A 5,971-nucleotide genomic window follows, 5' to 3' on the forward strand; every position below is an offset into this window, starting at 1 on the left:
TAATTTTTGTTCTATTTTGATTCATTCACTATGGTTTTGTTAGTCACTTTGGTTATTTCCGTCAATCTTAATAAAAAATATTAAGTTGAGCGTACCTGTCAACTTAGACTCGTGATTAGACTGTCTAAGTCATAATACAAAAGTCAAAATAAGGTTTTCATGCTATAAAATCAAATGAAGTTATTGATTTGAAACTATCATTATGTTTCTTTAAAATCAAACGAATACATTGATTTGAAACCATCACTATGTTTTTTTGTTGCTTTTAGCACATCTAATCTTTGTTCTTTCTTATTGGATGTGAAATGTTTTCTAGAAATATAAAGTTCAATAAAAAAGTATGAACTCATATTTTTTAAATCTTATTTTTCGTGAATTTATGTTGAATATTTTTTCAGATCTTGTAAAAGTGTTTTTTTTCTTTGTGAATTTAAATTTTTTGGGTTTGGAGTTTACTTCGTTTTTCATGAATTTTTTTTTTTTTTTTTTTTGTGGATTTGAGTTTGTTTTCTCATTTATCTAACTTGTTTGGATTTTGAATATGGGTTTGAATGTGAGAAGTATGAATTTTGATGTTGTTGTCCTTTTAAAGTTTTGTTGTTTTCCTAGGTTGGAGCTTAAAGAAGAAGAAGGTGAGGAGGAGGAGAGTGACTCAGAGAGTCTAATCAGACATCCAAATTAACATGTATGTTCAACTTAACGGTTATAAATTGAAACTAATAGAAAAGACTAAAGTGGCTAATGAAATCATAGTTAAGAGTTCAAAACCGGACAAAAATTAATTAAGGGACCAAAACGAAACTTAAAAAAAAGATAAGGGACCAAAAGAGTAATTTAGCTTTAAAAATTTCTAAAACCGAAAAAGATGAATCAATAAACAAATTCATAACATTCAAGTTAATAGCATAAAAAAATAAAATGCCTACAAATATGATAAAGTTGAGGGTTTGAAATGTGCATGCCTCTAGAGTTGTAACATTGAATATGTCAAAGTTATTGATTGAATCTATATATGAACTAGATTAAAATTGATATGTCAATCTAAACCAAATAATAAACATCGTAGTAATACAAGAAATCAAAATAACGTCGCACCAAGATGACGAACAAAAAGAACATTGTACTAAGACGATGAATATGTGAAAATTATTTAAATAAAAAGAAAGAAATAATGATTTAAAGATATAATTTTAGACTCAAAATTAACTCTAAAGTACTCTCTTGGGTGAAGAAAGGAACAAAAGTAGATGATGATAGAGGGATGGTGTTGGAAAAATTTAGACTTTTTTTTTTAATTATTGGTTTAAGGTTATTTATACAAATAATAAAATTATTAGTTTTTTTTTTCATTAATAATTGTTGTTTGTATTAACTTTAACTATTTATTAATTGACTTGTTAAGATGGAGGGTATTTCAGATATCTCCTCGTAGACTTGACATACTTGTTAAGATGGTGGAGTTTAGTTTGTTTTCTTTGTTGTCTACCTGTTCTTTTCTCCACATAGAAAATCTTTATTTTTATTTAAAATTTAATTTTTTAGGTTTTGAACAATGCAAAATTACTTAATAAATTAGTATAATTAATTTATATTAATTTTCTTTTATTGATAATAAAATCGACCAATTTAATATTTCTTGAGAGATAGTATTGATTAAAACAAAAATATTGAATGTTTGACAATAAATGGGGATTTTTTTATAATTATATTCCTTATTTTTAATTTTACACCCTATTTCCCTATATTGAACAGAATGCAACGTATGAGGTGAATAATTTATGGATAATATTTTTTCTTCTATTTTTATTTACTTTGAAATTTATAATATAAATTACTTTATAATTATTTTTATTGTTATTATTATTTTTATTAATTTTTATGTATCAGATCCGAAGAAAAAAAAGGACGGAATTGTAAATAAAATATAATTAAGTTGCTAATTTATCTGCAAAACAGGAGACGATTGTTAAAATAATTTAAGCTTATCTATAAAATAGGAAGAAGTTGTTAAAATAATATAGCATGTTATTTGTTTAGGCACATCTAGTCATCACATTTTTTATTTTATTTTATTAATAACATTTTGGTTTTTTTAAATATATTAATTATTTTAATTTATTAAATAAACAATTTTCCAATTGCTAAAATGAGGAGAAAAAAATAAATTAAAACAGTATATGATCGCATCATTGGAGATGCGACCTTCTATTGCAATTAAAAATTTTTCTTTCTTCACATCGTCGTATCTTGGGCCTGCGGTGATCTATAGTATTTAAAAAGTAAGACATAATATGGAGTAAATTTTTTTAAAAAAGAGTATAATTATAAAAAATCCAATAAATAGAGATATATAAAAAGTAAAAGATTACACATTTGAGAATAAATTTTGTAATAAATAAATAAAATTTAAATAAGGAAAAGGTAAAACAATAAAACTTAAAAGGTAGAATATATGTAATTATGAGTTTTTTTTTTCAATTTTTTTGTATGTGATTAGTATTGGTAATTTAATTAAGAAATCAACTTAAATATCATATTTATAAAAGGAAAAGAGCAGAAAAAGTGAAAATAGACTACAAATTCATTATTTTACAATGATAAAAAACATACACATGCAATATAGTTAAAATAGAAACATAAATTAAATATTTTTAGTCAATTTATGGTTTAGATCCTTATAATTTATAATTTTTTTTTGCTTTTATCTTTGTAGTTATGGTATGACAGGTTTAAGTTGGGTTAGACTTTTTTTTAATATAGACAAAGCCAAAGTTATCTTAGAAGTCTATTTAGCTAAAATAAAAACAAGTTACATGCCACTAAAAACACTTTAGACTTATCACACCGATTTACTTAAATAAATGTAAATAATATTTATTATTATTATTATTAGTTGTTGTTGTTGTTGTTGTTGTTGTTGTTGTTGTTGTTGTTGTTGTTGTTGTTGTTGTTGTTGTTGTTGTTGTTGTTGTTGTTGTTGTTGTTGTTGTTGTTGTTGTTGTTGTTGTTGTTGTTGTTGTTGTTGTTGTTGTTGTTGTTGTTGTTGTTGTTGTTGTTGTTGTTGTTGTTGTTGTTGTTGTTGTTGTTGTTGTTGTTGTTGTTGTTGTTGTTGTTGTTGTTGTTGTTGTTGTTGTTGTTGTTGTTGTTGTTGTTGTTGTTGTTGTTGTTGTTGTTGTTGTTGTTGTTGTTGTTGTTATATCATATATTGAATTTTATGTTAAATATTTTATAAATTTTCAAAACTTTTGGTAATTTGAACATACTATTCTACATCAATTTTTAACATATTTAAATATATTGTAATAAAAGAATTAAAATATGAAGTTATATAAAGTCAACTTCTTTAAAATATCATGTTAATTATAAAAAAAAATACTTAATTTCATTGAACTATTAACTTGTTATTCTATTAAAAAATATATCATTAGTTAATTAAAAATATTAATATAAAATAAGTTTTTAAATGTACTAACAGATCATAACAAACTTTCATAAAAATTAGACTCGTGTCTAAAAAAATTCTATAACAAACCACGTACCAAGTTTAGAACTTACAAGCCAAACTCATATTTTACAAAACCTAGTTAACCTAAATCTATTTTAACCTTTATCTAAAATGTTGCATTTCTCAACTGTTATAACAGTAGGCTTAAGTTTTTGATTTGTCAGTACTATTTTTACTTTCTAATGTAACTTAGTGTATTGGCATGTCTTTATGCCCTTGTGATTTTCTAATGGAATAAAATCCTCTTTTGTCTAAGTAAAAAATATATTTACTGTGGTCTAACACTTCATACCTCATCTACAATTTCACAATAAAATTTTTATTACTTAATTTATAATTTTTACAAAGAGAAAATTATATATTCTCTCATACAATTTTTATATAAAAAAACTCCAAATCCTTTCAACAAGAATTTTTATACGAAAAAGTTGCAAACTCTCTTGTGACACATAACTATACAAGTCCACAATACATTTAAAAGACTAGAGTTGTTATGGTGAAATAAACTCAAACTAACTCTACCTTTTTAAGGTGGTTACAAATGATTTATTAAGTCGTTCCGTGTCAGACTTAAAAACAAGAGACTTAAAACACACACACACACGCACGCACGCACACAAGCACGCGCGCGCGCGCGTGTGCACACACACACATATATAGAAACTATAGTAAACAAATTCAAATTACACCACTTAGAAATAGACATTTATCTACTAAATTTGACAATAGAATCTAATAATATTGGACCCATTTATGCCATGACAGTGATAAGAACATTAGCAAAAATCAACCTACATCACGTTTTAAGGTTGAAAAAACTCTTATCTCTCAAATTATGTTGGGCTTGTGCTTGATGTGAGACTTCAATGATTAGTACTGACTTTGACACAAATATCATTCCTTCATTCAAAGTCTCACATCTCTTCACATAATCTTAGCTCGATGTGTGACTTCAATGATTACACACTTTGATACAACATATCTTCCCTTCATCTAAAATATCACATTTATTCACATGGTTTAGGATTGTGCATTATCACAACAAGAAATTAGTCCTCCCATTAAACAAAGGACTATTCAACCAATGACACAACTTGACCATAATCTTTCTGGGTGTTGAAGTATAAAAATTTAATTAATAAGTTATACATAATATTGTATTGTAGATATGAATTTTAAGTTGCAAATTTGCAATTTAAACACACACAAATATGAAAATACAATAATAAAAGGAAATTAGACTGAGAAACTACACAAGTTTGACAATGATGGACACTACATGACTTTACATTTCCAAGGGCCAAAAGATCATAGGCAATGTAGAACTGGGTGAGGGCTTTGGCCCTCGAAAATGCCCCTAGTGTACACAACGAAAGTTTAAGCCCTCGTAAAAGGATATGCCAATTTCAACGAGGTATCATGTCATGAAAACATTTATTCACGTTACTAAATAGCGAGACCTATGACCCTCAGTCAGTTAAAATTGTCATACCGAGGGATTTGGCTCTAGGTGATGGGGATATTTCAAAAATTCATTTTCTCACTCTTTATTTTTGTTTGGGGGATTTGGCCCTATAATTTTTTTTGTTGCATCTCTTAGGGCTATGGCCTCGCAAAGTCAAAAAAACCAATATTTTCTTAGGATTTTGACCCTAACAAAATAAGTTTACTGTTTTTTCTTGGGTTGTGACCCTCAAAAAGTCTAGAAAGGTACTTATTGAGGGCTAAATCACTCTAACAGATTTTCTAGGACTTTTTAACTCTAGAAGTGACCCTAGCTATTTTACTAACTTCTTGTACTAGACTGGGAATTATAGTTATAACATGTCGAGTTGATTAATTTTTTGAGAGAAAAAAATAGACTGTTTGGTTGAGCTTTTAAAATGTTTTTCACAAAATTCGTACCAAATCGATTTAAAATAATGTTGATTTGTTTTAGTTCAAACGTGTTGACATTTTTAAAACACTAAACTTTTAAAAGAATAACATAATTTTTTATGACTTGAATACATAAACTACATTGAGAAAAATAAAATATAAATAACTAAGAAATTACTAATATACGACATATTTTAATCTTGAGTTTGATGTCAAATGTTGTAGGGAGTAAAACTCAAACTAACTCACTTTATATCTCTACTTTTTTTCCACGTTATTCGATGTAATAGTTTAATAAATATCTACTTTAACACAACATGTTATCTCTTTATTCAAAGTCTCTTATTTCTTCGCATAATAACAATTTGACGTGGAATTTAAATAAATACATTTTTTTTATGATTAAATACACACTTTGATGCAACAGTATTAACATATTAATATTTTAGATAAAATTTTTTATAACCAAAGTTTTTGGGTGAGGGAGATATCCCAATATTTTAAATGAATTTTTCAGTTCTATTATTAAAACACAACTGGTTGATACATACTCCATTTACATACATACATACATATACATACATATAT

Source organism: Cicer arietinum, chromosome 5 (genome assembly GCF_000331145.2).
Source record: "Cicer arietinum cultivar CDC Frontier isolate Library 1 chromosome 5, Cicar.CDCFrontier_v2.0, whole genome shotgun sequence".
NCBI lineage: Eukaryota > Viridiplantae > Streptophyta > Magnoliopsida > Fabales > Fabaceae > Cicer > Cicer arietinum.